This window comes from Vigna umbellata, chromosome 1 (genome assembly GCF_029865625.1).
Source record: "Vigna umbellata cultivar VRB3 chromosome 1, Vumbellata_1.0, whole genome shotgun sequence".
Classification (NCBI taxonomy): Eukaryota; Viridiplantae; Streptophyta; class Magnoliopsida; order Fabales; family Fabaceae; genus Vigna; species Vigna umbellata.
In genome coordinates this window covers 88,154,593-88,170,453 of record NC_142165.1, presented here as the reverse complement: position 1 = coordinate 88,170,453, position 15,861 = coordinate 88,154,593, and the positions used below count along the sequence as shown (strand labels likewise).

The following is a 15,861-nucleotide window of genomic DNA, read 5'->3' as shown; positions in this document are numbered from 1 at the left end:
AGTGACTATTAGAATTTGAAGATGAAAGGTTAGGAATGGAAACATGATACTGATTTAAATATGAAGGAGGATGTATGTGTCGAGAAGATCTTCTAATGGGATTGGGAGGTTGCACAGGTGAAGGGTCAACTAAAACACGATTTGCATCATGAGGAGTATTAGATGTGGTACGTAGTGGTGGTATAGACAGGTGAGTGTTGAAAAACAATATAATAAGGACTGTGATTTTACAAATTAGAAATGGGAGTCCTATTGATAATGTAAGTAATATTCAAAACACAATCTCCCCAAAATACTATAGGCATTTTGGACTGAAACAGTAAGGATTTAGCCACCTTTAATAGATGTTAATGCTTCCTTTCCACAACACAAGTATGTTATTGTGTATAGCGACATGAAAATTGATGCAGGATTCTTTCAGAAGGTAAAAATCATATGTAGGAATTTCTTTACATTATTACTTTGATATTTTATACATTTACCAAATTGAGTTTTGACAAGTTTGAAAAATTGTTTTATGCTAACAGAAGATTGGTTTTATTATTTCAATAAAAAAAATCGTGTGAATCTAGTGTGATAATTAATTATGGTAAGAAAAAAATCTATGATTGTTATAAGTGGTAAAATGGAAAGGTATCGAAATGTAAGATTAAATTTTAAGATTTTAAATCTAACTCAATCTTATAAAATTTGTAAGATAAATTTGTACTTCCTAATATATTTTGAATTGACCTTATTTTTAATTAATTATGCTAAAATATACTGTGGAATGATCTATTGAAGCATTAACCATCTACATTTAGTAGTGGTGGGAGGCTGATGATGATCTAAAACAACTACTACAAGCTTGTGATTAGGCTGATGATTGTTAATCTCAAAAATCTGGTCATGAGATTCTTGCTTCCAGAAGTACAATCTATGTACAAAATCCTTAGTCCACCCAACACCGTCCTAACAACGACATTCTCTAGTCCAACTCACCCAGTCTAGTCACCTCCTTGACAATAATAGGATGGAGAAGAACAAAATAATTCTAATAATTATTAGGGCTTTTATTAGTTTATGTACATTTACTTTAAGACTTCTATGTTTGTATTAATGACATTATAATTATGTTTTTAGTGGTATGGATTTGAGCATTTGATTGTTACATCTAATTATGTCTAGGTTTATTGTGGTGGATAAAAATTGTTATTTATTACACTTAAATCTATTATTTCATTTACTGACAAACTTATCAATAAAATTTATTATTCTATTTACTGACAGACTTATCAACGGATAATTATGTTGATAATCTACCTTGTTGGGTCACATAATTATTGTTGATTAATAATAGCCAATAATTACTAGCAAATAATTATCTTAAGTAATTATCCATTACTATTATTTATTGGTAGTTATTTTTACGATAACATTACTGTGAATTTTGATATTATGTCCATAAATCCATATTTTTTTAGTGTGTGCTTATGGATATGAGATTTTTTTGTCGGAAATGAAAAATGAGCTCCACATATTTGTACCGTTGTACACGGATGACAAATGGATATGTACAAGTAAAATTTGGGATGAATATATTTAGTGATGACAACGGCAATACATGTATTTAATTATTTTTGTTGATTGAACATATGCGAATATGATGTATTTCATATGCTAATATTTACTAATAATTTTTTTAGATTTTTATTTGAGTTTTTATTTTTTAAATTTAAATTATTAAAACAAAAGTATTAGTAAAAAATATTAATATTTATTTTTATATATTTCTATTTCTAAAAAGACTACATATATTTACATTAATATTTTATTAAATAATTTGATTTAAAAGAAACTTACAGTATTTTTTTCAAGAATAACCAACAAATAATGAGACATACAAAAATAGATTTTCAAAATACCAGATTTCAATATTTTAATATATATATATATATATATATATATATATATATATATTAAAATTAATGCATTTTAAACGTATAAAAAAATGTTTTAAAAATATGAAGGTATATTATCTGATTAAATGCATTTGAGCCTTATTTCAAATTGATTTTCAAACAAAATTATAAAACGTAGCATGTTTCATTGAGAGAGTTGGAATTAAAATAAAATTATTGATATAAGGCATTGAACTTATTTCCAAGTGTGAATCTAAAATGTCAAATATTTGAAGTGGTAATTGGGATAGTGGTGAGATTACTCACAAGCAGAGTCTTGTTATATGTTGTTGATAAAGTGTTTCTTTTAATTTACCAAACTAACGTGTTACATGGTATTTGTGAAAATTTAACGGAGAGAGTGAGTGTATAAAATAGAGTAAAGATGGTTTTATAAATGAGAATAAGATAAAGATTGGATTAAGGACATAAAAAACATCGTGAATGATGAAAGTTGGTGAAAATTGGACTGTACCTAAGTTTATTATTTAGGATTTTGGGTTTAACAAGACTTTAGGAGTACAGTCCAAAGAATCGCTGTCCAAATTTTTTAATCGAATAATAAAATCTGATTAGTAAAATAATCTGTCACTGAGTGTGAGTCGTCACAATTTCAACACATTTGTTTCAAGTTATAATATTGTATTTTTATAATTATACATTTAAAAATTTATAATTAATTGTTATTTTTGTAATATATTTAAGAATATGTTTGTTTCTAAAATATTACTTAGAATTCTCAACTTTCTTAAAAAATGTTATATTCTCATATAAGATATAATTTCCTAAAATGGTATTTTCAGGAATGAGTAATTTCCAAAATTACTCCTTTCAAATTCGCATTATAAGAGGAAAGATATTTTCTAGATTAACTACTCCTTCCCATTTCATTATTTTACATGTTACACTTTTATATTTATAAAATTACTATATACCAACGAGATATATATATGTCTGTGAGGATAATATTCTTAGACATTAGATTATAATTTCCAAAAATGCCACATTTTACCTTGAAATAAAGACATCTTAAAAAAATTTCAGTTACATTTAGATATTTTTAAGAATATGTTTTTAAATTTAAAATAATTAAAGTAAAAAATATTACAAAATAACTTCTCAAATTCTTATTAGAATATAGCTTTCTCCCTTCTTAAAATGGGTATGGAGATTTTACCCTATTTTATAAAATAAGGAACTAAGATATGTGATAGGCCCGATTGAGAAGACGTGTGAACATATTCTTGAGTATTTAAAATGGGCTGCTACTTCCTGCAGCCCTTTTATTCTTCCTGCACCACCATAGTTTCTGTCCTTGTGAATTTATAATATATTATCACTTTCTTGCAATGTTGTTGTGTTTTCTCCTTCCTTCACTGTCTCATCTTCGGATGATCAAATACAAAGCATCTTAAATACATTTCGGTTGTTTTGTTCAAATTTTCAGTTTGAGGGTGATAAGAAGAACTGTTGTACCTTGAGCTTTAAAGAGGTTTGCCAAAAGGAGCTCATAAATACCCTATCTCTGTCGGAGACAATGATCTTAGGAAAGCCATGAATTTTGACCACTGAATTAATGAATGCTTCTGCTACCATTTTACTACTGAATTCATGTGTCAGAGGGATAAAATGAGCAAATTTGGACTGTCTATCCACAACCACCAATATATTGTAATAACCATGCGAATTGGGTAGATTAGATATGAAATCCATGTCAATATCCTCCCATATTTGTTGAGGAACCAACAATGGTTGGAGCAAACCTGAAGGCAAAACCTGGTCCACTTTGCTTGCTGGCAGATGGAACAATTTCTCACAAAGTGTTGGATATCCTGGTGCATCTTGGGCCAATAAAACTGAGTAGAAATTCAAGCCAGAGTTTTTGTGACACCACCATGGCCACCGACCTTGGAAGCATGAAATTCCTTTAAAATTTGAAGTCGTAATGAACCTCCTGCCGGCAATACCAATCTGTCTTTCCAGAACAATAACACTTGCTTGCAAGCATTAGAGGTGTTACTTTGAACCATGATCCCGGGACTAGTCCTAACCCACTATTGAAAAAGTCACCTCTTAAGAAGCCCCTCAAATGGGGGCCAAAAAAAAGCCCCAACCCCCAAAACCCCCTCTCAAGGAATTAGGGTCAGCGTTAAGATGGGTTTAGCCCACTAAAATTTTTTTGAAAACTAAACTTCAATATTCTTAATAGTAACTATTAAAAGTAATAAATTTTATATTCATGTAATTGATTTCTTATTTCAAATTATTAAATAAAACTAATTAATTATACTATAATAGAATATTTAATATTCAAAATAACCACTTTTTTAAATAATTAAAAACAATTGCAAACCACACACTTAATTTTATACAACTAAATAGTATTACAAATTTATTTTACTGAAATATTATAAAAAAGCTTTATTTGGTTGTCAATTTTAATTAAATTATGTCTTATGTTGCAAACACCAATTATTAGAAAATTATATATAATTAGTAATATCAAAATAACCCCAAAGAGAGATAATAACATATTAATTTGATTTAATATTTGCACTGCTTTTACCGTTCTTAAAAGGAATCACTGTTTTATTTCCTTGACTTCTAAAATATCACTCAAGCTTTTAATTATTTAAAATTAAAATAATTCAAAAATTTATTATCTAAAATTTTTTGATCAAAAATAGTATTAATATTTTATGTGTAAATTAAACTTATGTTTTATTTTGTTTTTTTCTCTTTGATAATCTTTTCTCAAAATCACCAATAAGATATATTATAAAAAGAAAGTTAATTTCTTAAAAATTTATAAAAAAATGAAAATTTTAAATAGACCTAAAGTACTAAAGAATGACAAATATTATAATGTTTCAATTCTTTAACTAACACATTAAATAATTTATTTTTAACTTTCAATTAGAACACATAACATAAATGTATGTTTATGTTTATATTTATGACATTTAAAATGTAAACATTTTGAGTGAATAGTACGAGATTGAATTCTATGGGCGAATACAACTTCAGTCTGCACAAGGTTTATGAGTTTTTTCTTTTTATTTATTAATTTTGTTATGAACATGATTTGTTGAGTATAAAATGAAAAAGAAAATCATTTATATTTAATTTCTTTTTCAATAACTTTCTAAGAAAATAAAGAAGCCTATTTTTTTTAGATTAAGAGCTTCAATTAGAGAAAATCTTCTCTTAAATTTCAATTAGGATAATTTTAGATAAAAAGTTAATTTCTTATTTATAACTTAAAAAAAAGTGAAATTAAATATTTAAATTTCAAATTTATAAAATGATCCTTTAATTATATACTTAGAGAATCTAACTCAATAAATATTGTCATTTTGCTTTTGCTTCTTGATTTTAAAACTCTCCTCTTATAAAAATTTCAATTTATTTTCTATAGTAACTATTTTTGTAACAAATTAGGAGTTAATTATATTTTTTCTTGTATTCAAAATGAACATTTTTTCTAAAAAAAAAGGCCCATGGGTTGACCTTGGCCCACAGGGCTTTTGAAGATATTTTGGCTCCGTGGGCTTTTTCTACGAGGGACTTTTTGGCCCTTTTTGACCCTGTGGATTTTTTGACCCAGTTAGGACCAGACCAAGCCATGTAAGGAGGGACAAATTGACAGGTCTAGCAAGTATAATGACAATCATGCAAATTGTCTTGCAAGCACTGATTACAAATTACTGCTAAATGTGTATCTTGCTGTGTGCCATCTGCCACTGTTTTTAACCATTCATTATTAGATTCAGACCAAGCCATCATACAACTGCGCGATAATGCATCTGCATGTATATTCTCTTAGTCGGGTTTATATTGGATAGTGAAATCATAGCCAAGAAACTTCGGCAACCATTGTTGTCGTTTTCGGGTATGTAAATTCTGCTCAAGCAATGATTTCAAACTCTTTTGATCTATCCGAATGATGAATTTGTGGCCAAAAAGATAATGCGAAATTTAGCTAAAGCTTCCGTGATTGCATAAAACTCCCCGAATGTAGGCAATAGGGTGCTGGCCCTTACATAGAACAACTCCTATTCCCACACCAAATGCATCCGTTTCTAGAATGAATGGTTCCTTGAAGTTAGGAAGGTTTAATACTAGAGCAGAAGTGAGTGCCTCTTTCAACAATTCAAATGCATCCGTTTCTAGAATGAATGCACTAATATCTCAATTTCTTCCTTTTGACTATTAGAATATCGATACGCCTTTAACTTTGACAGGATCATATCCTTCAACCAATTGAATATTATGGTCACGAGTTCTTGGCGGTAGGGGGTATTAAAAACATAGGTATAAGCCTGAAGTAATGATGCTAACTCAGGGTCCATGGTAGGAGGAAGAGCCAACAAGGGGCTTGTAAGAGAGTTAGAGTCCACCACTTGCATACTAAAAATTTCTGCTATTGCATCAGTGTGCATCATGCTTCGAGGGTGGGGCAATCAAAGACAGAAGGTCCAAATTGAGATTCTAAGGCTGTGTTAAGCTCATTCCAAGTTCAAATGGAGTTCAAGCATTGCAACATCTTAAACCAAGGAACCACGTCGTGCTCAAAATGGATTGTTGCAAATCCACTTTCTCCGCATCCGGCGTTTTGTGATAACTAAAAAACTTTTCCGCTATGAAAATCCATTCCAACACCGGTGTAGTGCCATCAAAATGGGGAAACCCTAACGAAATGTCTTTGACGTGGAATGCGGAATCCTTGTTTGAGTTCACGCCACCAAAGGGTTGAGAATGACCGCCAAGCAATAAATCAATTTCTTTCTGCATTTGGTCCAAGCGCGCATTCATGGTGGTCTGCAACTGAGTTGCCATCTTTTGGCGTGTATTATCACGGTCCTGTTGTGCTTGGTCCCGTAGGTTCCATCAGACTCATTAACCGCTGAAGTTCTTCGCTATGATGATTAATAAGAGAAAGTAAGAATGGAATTCCAGAGAGCAGAAGAAGAGCATAGAGAAGTTTATCAGCAAGAAAGTTCATACTAACATTCATCCTTCCGTCATTCCACAAAATCTTGTAAATAAGTGTTTTTCTTTCCAATTCCTTTTGTTCTCTTCAATCCCTTGAGAAAAGGATCAGCTGCCACGTGCTATTCTGTTGTAACAAACTCTGATTGCACGTTTCTATTTTCCACCTCATCGCCCTGATGTTACACATATCCAATGCAGTTAAGGTCTTTCACTTTAGTTTTTGTCAATGTCATACTCCAATTGTTAAGCCAACTAAAACTCAAAATAATTTAAAAATATTTAAAATTAGAAAAAAAAAAAAATAGGTACCGGTTCTTCCCAACAAATAATACTTAAAATAATTATAGACTTTTTAAGGTCAGAAAACAAGGGTACAAGTTTCGATTTTTCATATAACCAAAACCTATTGGTGTTATATGTTTCAGTTCTACTAAATAAGTATAGTTTATCAGTGTCTAAAATAATTCAAAAATATATAGTTAGAAATCAAAGGGAATAGGCACCAGTTTTGTAGATTACTCAAATCTAACTTTTTTAATATATTTCGATTTTGATAATAAACAAAAACTTATTGGTAGTATATGCTTTGGTTTTGATAATAATTGAAATTTATTATTAATTTGTTTTAATATATTTTTTGTTTTGGTCTTTTTTTTTTACATAATAACAAATTTAGACAGTTTGAAACCACAATAGAATACAGGCAGAAAATACAACAAAATATTGACAGTACTTTAAATACAAAGTATATTTTAGAATACACACAATACTTTAAATAATGTATAAAATATATTTTATATCTAATAATGATTACAAAGTAGATTTAATTAAATCAATGTACATTTTTAATATATATTTGGCTCAATATTGCCTTAGATACGTTATTCATTTTCTCTGTATTAGCGTGTGAGATGGTCTAATCATAGCACAAAAAAAAAATAATTTCAATTAATACATAAAAAAGACAAATTATAACATACTTTGAATCAATTAAATTATGATCTATTTCTAATCCTTATAACATGAGTATGGTTGTTATTCAATGTATAATATAGTAATTATACTCAAATGAACGGTTTAAGGTTTAACACAGGGTTAGGGTTAGAGTTTAGGTTTACGATAGGGTTAGGGTTAGAGTTTAGGGTTAAGATTAGTGTTTAGGATTAGGGTTTAGAGTTAGGGTTTAGGGTTAGTGTTTATGGTTTAGGGTAGAGTTTAAGGTTAGGGTTTAGATTTATGGTTTAAGGTTTAGGATTGAGGTTTAGGGTTAGGGTGAGCGTTAAGGTTAGTGTTAGGATTTAGGGTAGGATTATGGTTAGGGTTTAGGCTTAGTGTTAGGATTTATGGTTATGGTTAGGGGTTATAGTTTGTGTTAGGGTTAGGGTTAGGGTTTGGGTTAGAGTTAAGGTTATGGTTAGGTTTAGGGTTAGGATTAAGCTTTAGGGTTTAGAGTTAGGGTTAAGATTTAGAGTTTAGGGTTTATGGTTTATGGTTAGGGTTTAAGATTTATGGTAGGGTTAAGGTTAGGATTTAGGATTATGGTTAGGGTTAGGATTTAGGGTTATGGTTAGGGTTATAGTTTAAGGTTAGGGTTATGGTTTAGGGTTTAGGGTAATGTTAGGGTTATGATTTAGAGTTTAGGGTTTAGGGTTAGGGTTTAGGATTAGGGTTACAGTTAGGATTAGTGTTTAGCGTTTACGATTTAGCGTTAGGGTTAGGGTTTAGGGTTAGGCTTAGGGTTATGGTTAGGGTTTAGGGTTATATTTAGGGTTATGTTTAGGGTTGAGGGTTTATGATTTAAGGTTTAGAGTTAGAGTTAGGGTTTGGGGTTTAGGGTTTAGGGTTTAAGGTTCATGGTTTTGGAGTTTAGGGTTATGGTTAAGGTTATGGTTTAGGAATATGGTTTAGGGTTAGGGTTTAGGGTTTGGGGCTAGAATTTACGGTTTAAGTGTTTAGGGTTTAGGGTTTAAAATTTTTGGTCCGGGGTCCGAAGTGCGACGTCCGGTGTCCGGGTTTCGGGGTCCGGGTTCCGAGCTCCGAGGTCCGGGTTCCAAGCTTCGAGGTCCGGGGTCTGGTGTCCGAGTTTTGAGTTCCGGGTTCCGTGTACCCGGTTTCGGGTTCCGTGGTCCGGGTCTTGGATCCGAGGTCCGTGGTCCGGGTCTTGGGTCCGAGGTCCGTGGTCCGTGGTCCACGATCCAGTGTCTAGGACCAAAGATCTAGCGCCCAAAGCCCTGGGTCAAGGGTCTAGGGTCCCGAGTCCCGGGTCCAGGTTCCAAGGTCCAGGGTCCAGGGTCCAGGTTCAAAGTTATAGGGTCTAGGGTCCATGGTCCAGGTTCCAGGGTACGAGGTCCATGGTCCAGGTTCAAGGTTCTAGGTTCCAGGGTCCACGGTCCAGGATCCAGGGTCCAGGTTCCAGGGTCCATGGTCTAAGGTTCAGGGTCCATGGTACAGGGTCCAGGGTCCTGGGTCCAGTGTCCAGGGTCCAAGGTCCATGGTCCAAGGTGTAGGGTCCAACCAAGGTCCAGGGTCCTGGGTATAGGGTCCAGGGTCCAGGGTGGAGGGTCCAGGTTCCAGGGTCCACGGTCCAAGGTCTAAGGCCGAGGGTGGAGGGTCCAGGGTCCAAGGTCCAGGGTCCACGGTCCAGGGACCAGGGTCCACGGTCCAGCGCCAAAGATCCAAAACCCAAAGGCCATGGCCAAAGATCCAAAACCCAGAGGCCATGGCCAAAGGTCCAAGATGCAAGGTCCGGGTTCCAGGTTCTAGGTTCCAGGGTCCAAGGTCCAGGATCCAAGGCCTAGGGTCCGGGTTAGCGTTTAAAGTTGGGGTTTAGGGTTAAGGTTTAGAGCTATGGTTAGGATTTAGATTTTGGGTTTAGGGCAAGGGTTAGGGAATGGGGTGTGGGATTTGGCGTTTAGGATTTAGGGCGTAGGGCGTGGGGTACATGGTGCATGGTGCATGGTGCATGGTGCATGGTGCATGGTGTATGTTGTATGGTTTAAAGTTCAGGGTTTAGGGTTTAGGGTTTAGGGTTTAGGTTTTAGGGTTTAGGGATTAGGGTTTAATGTTATGGTTAGGGTTAGGTTTATGGTTTAGGATTTAGGTTGTAAGGTTTAGGGTGTAGGGTATAGGGTGTATGGTTTAGAGTTTACGGTTTTAGGTTAATTGACTAGAGTGAGTTTACTAGGTTTTAGGGTTAGAGTTAGCGTTTAGGGTTTTGGGTTTTGGGTTCGAGGTCTGGGGTACGGGGTCCAAGGTCCATGGTCTGTTATCTAGGGTCCGGGGTCAGCGGTCCGGGGTCCAAGGTTGAGGGTTTAAGGGTTAGGGTTTAGTGTTTAGGGTTTATGGTTAAGGTTTAGAGTTAGGGTTAGGGTTTAGGAGTAGGGTTTAGGAGTAAGGTTTAGGATTAGGGTTTAGGCTTAGGGTTTAAGGTTTATGGTTTTCAAGATTAGCATTATGGTTTATGGTTATAGTTTATGGTTAGGGTTTAGGGTTAGGGTTTAAGGTTAGGGGTTAGGGTTTAGGGTTAGGGTTTAGGGTTACAGTTTCTACAATTTTTTGGTTGTATTTTGGTTGGATTAAGAAAAGGATAATTCAATACAAGAAAATAGAAGGAGAAAAAAATGAATGATCCTGAGAATAATTTTTTTCTAAAATATTAGTTAACTTTTAAAAATCGAAATGTATCCATGCTAAAGTATTAAAAGAAAATATTGTTATGTGTGAAAAGTAATTAAAAGAATAGAAATATGAACATGTTTATACAATAATATGAGTATAATAAACATACATAAAAACATGCTTAGACTAACGAGAAAAATAAGTGAATATTATTTCTCACTACTGAATTGAAACAATAATGAGTATAATAAACATACATAAAAACATGCTTAGACTAATGAGGAAAATAAGTGAATAGTATTTCTCACTATGAATTGAAAGGTCAGTTAGATCGTTTCACCATATACTTCAAGTTTCAATATACTAATGTTATGTTTATTTCCAACTACGAAAACAGACGGATTTGCAATTAAAGTTGAAAATTCAATCATATAAAAGTTTACGGTTTTAGGTTAGTTGACTAGAGTGAGTTTACTAGGATTTAGAGTTAGGGTTAGCGTTTAGAGTTTAGGGTTAAGAGTTTTGGGTTTTAGGTCCGAGGTCCGGGGTCCAAGGTTGAGGGTTTAAGGATTAGGGTTAGGGTGTGGTGTTTAGGGTTAAGGTTTATGGTTAGGGTTTAGGATTAGGGTTTAGGGTTTATGGTTTTCAAGATTAGCATTATGGTTTAGGGTTAGGGTTTAGAGTTAGGGTTTAGGGTTAGGGTTAGGGTTTAGGGTTAGGGTTTATGGTTTAGGGTTTAGGGTTAGGGTTTAGGGTTAGGGTTTAGTGTCAAGGTTTATGATTAATTAACTAGGGTTAGTTGACTAAGGTTAGTTGACTATTGTTAGTTAACTAGGGTTAGTTAACTAGGGTTAGTTAATTAGGGTTAGGTAATTGTGGTTAGTTAACTATGGTTAGTTAACTGGAGTTACTTAACTATGGTTAGTTGACTACTGAATTGAAAGGTCAGTTAAATCGTTTCACCATATACTTCAGGTTTCAATATACTAATGTTATGTTTCTTTCCAACTACGAAAACAGACGGATTTGCAATCAAAGTTGAAAATTCAATCACATAAAAGTTAACGATTTTAGGTTAGTTGACTAGAGTGAGTTTACTAGGGTTTAGAGTTAGGGTTAGCGTTTAGAGTTTAGGGTTAAGAGTTTTAGGTTTTAGGTCCGAGGTCTGGGGTCCAAGGTTGAGGGTTTAAGGATTAGGGTTAGGGTTAGCGTGTAGTGTTTAGGGTTAAGGTTTATGGTTAGGATTTAGGAGTAGGGTTTAGGATTAGGGTTTAGGGTTTATTGTTTTCAAGATTAGCATTATGGTTTATGGTTAGGTTTAGGGTTAGGGTTTAGAGTTAGGGTTTAGGGTTAGGGTTTATGGTTTAGGGTTAGGGTTTAGTGTCAAGGTTTATGATTAATTAACTAGGGTTAGTTGACTATTGTTAGTTAACTAGGGTTAGTTAATTAGGGTTAGTTAACTAGGGTTAGGTAACTAGGGTTAGGTAACTGTGGTTACTTAACTGTGGTTAGTTAACTATGGTTAGTTAACTAGAGTTACTTAACAATGGTTACTTAACTATGGTTAGTTGACTATGGTTAGTTGACTACTGAATTGAAAGGTCAGTTAGATCGTTTCACCATATACTTCAGGCTTCAATATACTAATGTTATGTTTCTTTCCAACTACGAAAACAGACGGATTTGCAATTAAAGTTGAAAATTCAATCACATAAAAGTTTACGGTTTTAGGTTAGTTGACTAGAGTGAGTTTACTAGGGTTTAGAGTTAGGGTTAGCGTTTAGAGTTTTGGGTTAAGAGTTTTGGGTTTTAGGTCCGAGGTCCAAGGTTGAGGGTTTAAGGATTAGGGTTAGGGTTAGGGTGTAGTGTTTAGGGTTTAGGGTTAAGGTTTAGGGTTTATGGTTTAGGGTTTAGGAGTAGGGTTTAGGATTAGGGTTTAGGGTTTATGGTTTTCAAGATTAGCATTATGGTTTATGGTTAGGGTTTAGGGTTAGGGTTTAGAGTTAGGGTTTAGGGTTAGGGTTAGGGTTAGGGTTAGGGTTTAGGGTTAGGGTTTATGATTTAGGGTTAGGGTTTAGTGTCAAGGTTTATGATTAATTAACTAGGGTTAGTTGACTATTGTTAGTTAACTAGGGTTAGTTAACTAAGGTTAGTTAACTAAGGTTAGTTAACTAGGGTTAGTTAACTAGGGTTAGGTAACTATGGTTACTTAACTGTGGTTAGTTAACTATGGTTAGATAATTGGAGTTACTTAACTATGGTTAGTTAACTAGGGTTAGTTAACTAGGATTAGTTAAGTATGTTTAGTTAACTCGGGTTAGTTAACTAGGGTTAGTTAACTAGGATTAGTTAATTAAGATTATGGTTAGTTAATTATAGTTAACTAGTTAACTGTTAACTAGTTAACTCAAATTTGTTAACTAGGGTTAGTTAACTAGGGTTAGTTAACTAGGGTTAGTTAACTAGGGTTAACTTTGGTTAGATAGTTAACTAACTCCAGTGTCCGTTGTTAAATCAGATGCCCTATTAGTAATACATTTTGCAGTTACCAGTGCCTGCAACATTTAAATACAAAAATCAATATATAACAAAACGGTTACAAATATTTGTCCTTGTCAATAGACATTTATTACAATTAATACCTCCTCTTATGAAAGTAAACTTTTTAATGTGATTAATAAATTTAATATCAGTTGAAACTCACATTACTTAAGCAGGTCGGTTCTTTGCTTGTAGCCTAGCCTTAAATGCCCTAGTACATCCCAACATCTAGATCCTCTGGAAAACACTTGGGATCGTCCTCACCATCCTAATATTCAAATCTACAAGTTCTGCAAAATACAAATTTATTAGTCTTCATAGCAGGCAAATATTTTTTCAATAATATAAAGTGCTTCTTAAAATCTTGTAACTCAGGTACATCATCACCCATTACCAAGTGAAACTGGCCATGGTCCTATTCAAAATTAATTACATCAGCTAAAAGAACAAAAGAAACCAAGAATAAGTTATCAATATATTAAAATGCTTATGCAGGACTAAGTGTTACACGATTTGTCTTCCAAGGAGTCACGAATTTTACACAACACAAATTACAGCAGCACTTAATGAAGGAAATGACAACAAAAGCTTAATTACATAATGAACATAATTTATTAAATGTGCAATGTAAAATATAAATAACGTACATAATATAACCAACCTAAAATCCTTCAAGTCAAATACAAAATTATAAATTACATCAACAAATAATTATAAATATCTATCAAGGAAGGACATATATGCTTTTGAAGAAATCATCAATATGCTTACCAATCAAGAAATCAACAGAGTACTTTCCATCAATGATATCATTTTTACTTTTGGACTTCCACACCTTGGCACGTACACTTGCAATGGGTTCTTGTATAGATGTTGCTCCTATGAACAATAGCTTAAAAGAATGGTCGCATACACTAAATTGAGTTCTCTTATTTAAGATTTTTAAATTATGCATTATATAACTTTGATCCTCTTGTCCTTCCACCAACCCATATCTTCCTTCTTAATCATTGCAGGTATCACCCTAACCATCATAATATTTATCATGTTATGTATATGTATGATGAAGATTTATACATTAAGCAAGGTTTAAGTTATGCATTGATACTTTAGATTACCTTTTGATATGTACGAATGATCTCCATATGTCATTTGGAATCCCATAATTCAACAAACCATAAATCTATGATTCTCACAACAAGATTCAACGTTTCTCTTCTTGATCATGACAACGTTTCTCTTCTTGATCGTGTCAAATTTCTTTGCCGTCTAATACATGATGGAAATAGTTGAAGAATCAGTTTAATGAGATAAAAATACAAACTTGAAGCCAAAACCACAAAGATACACACACGAAATAGAAAACATAAGTTGGGTTATAAAATACGTAACTTGATAAACTCAATGTTCACCAAATCTTCAACCCTTGATAACACTCTGTATAAACAAAAACAGAGTTCGATTAAACAAAGTACGAGAAATCAAGCTACTGGTTCTATACATGTATGTAAATAGAAGGAATAAGTCGAAAGAGATGAACAAAGCCAAAAGTTGAGAGATGAGGTCAAAAGAGGAGAAGAAGATGAACATAGAAAGCGAAAAAGTGGACAAAGAAGGAAAAGTATATACAGATGACTAACCTTTCACACGTCCAAAGACGCAGATAACACAAAAAAGGATAAAAAGGCTGATATTTTTTTACAGAAAAGGTAAAGAATGAAGAACAAGAAGCGGGAGAAAGAGAGAAGGTCTGATGTTATATAGAAGGAGAATGTCTGATATTATATAGAAGAGAATAAGGTCCAAACCGTTCGGACTCACCCACGAAGGGGTGAAGTGGGAAACGCGAAAAGACAATACTGCCATTGATTAGGTAGTACTGTGAAGAAGGTGAGGCTAAATTGGTAATTCAAATGGGTCGGTTGAAATACCGTAAAAACCCTTATTTTGGACAGCTGTCAGTTGATTAGGATGGTTTAATTAGTCATTTACTTAATATGGGGTGGGGGGGAATTTTCTTAGCTTTCTACCAATGACCATCTTCTACGTAGAAATAATACTGTTCTCACCTATAAAAATCTATAGGTTTAATAGGTTCGGAGGTTCCTATATTTGTGTGTTTATTTCAATTGAGTCCTCCAATTTTGGAAGTGATCAATTAGATATCCCTAATTTGATAAAACTGAATCAATAATGCCCTTGCCGTTAATTTTAGTGGACGGTGTTAAATTTAATGTATCGTGGCATGCTGACGAATCAATTAATTATGACGTGGCGCATGCGGATAGAATTTATTTTATTTTAAGTTTAAAATAAAATCCTTTCTAGGGTAAACACCTGGCTCTCACACTCTTCCTCTTCCAGATATTGACTTCAAACCTTCCTCACCTTCTTCTTCTTTTCCATTCTAATCATATTATTTTCATTTTTCTCAAACCACTGTCAGACATTCTAACAAAACAACACCAACTCTTCCATTAATCGGTAACCTCCTGCAGATCGATTCTCTTTAGTTTTTCATTTTTTGTTTTATTTATATATATAAGCAAACCACACCATCTGAACAGAGATTGAGATTGCGACAATGGACGACCTGTAATCAATAGTGGAAGAGGAAACCAGGACGAAAGCGTGAGCGGCTCTTGTGTGATGCTAGAGGTCTGTGTGCCTTTGTCTATTGTGCGAAATGAGATGGGAGAGGAAAACAGCGAAGGAAAATGAGATGCGACGAGAGAGAGAGAAATATAACTGTTGTGCACTGACCAAT

The 15,861-nt window shown here is 33.5% G+C and overlaps 1 long non-coding RNA gene across 2 annotated transcripts; it reads right to left on the bottom strand.

Annotated features, from left to right (window-relative positions):
• Positions 1-5,388: 5,388 nt before the first annotated feature.
• Positions 5,389-14,849, bottom strand: LOC148206703 (uncharacterized). Of its 2 annotated transcripts, XR_015786321.1 has the most exons (7): positions 14,735-14,849; positions 14,487-14,531; positions 14,213-14,363; positions 13,866-14,118; positions 13,258-13,384; positions 6,952-7,108; positions 5,389-6,859 (listed from the first exon to the last, which is right to left on the bottom strand). It is a non-coding gene; the product is annotated as an uncharacterized LOC148206703 (long non-coding RNA). The 2 variants fall into 2 exon arrangements; XR_015786319.1 differs by lacking the exons at positions 5,389-6,859; positions 6,952-7,108 and having other exon boundaries at positions 13,056-13,384.
• Positions 14,850-15,861: the final 1,012 nt, after the last annotated feature.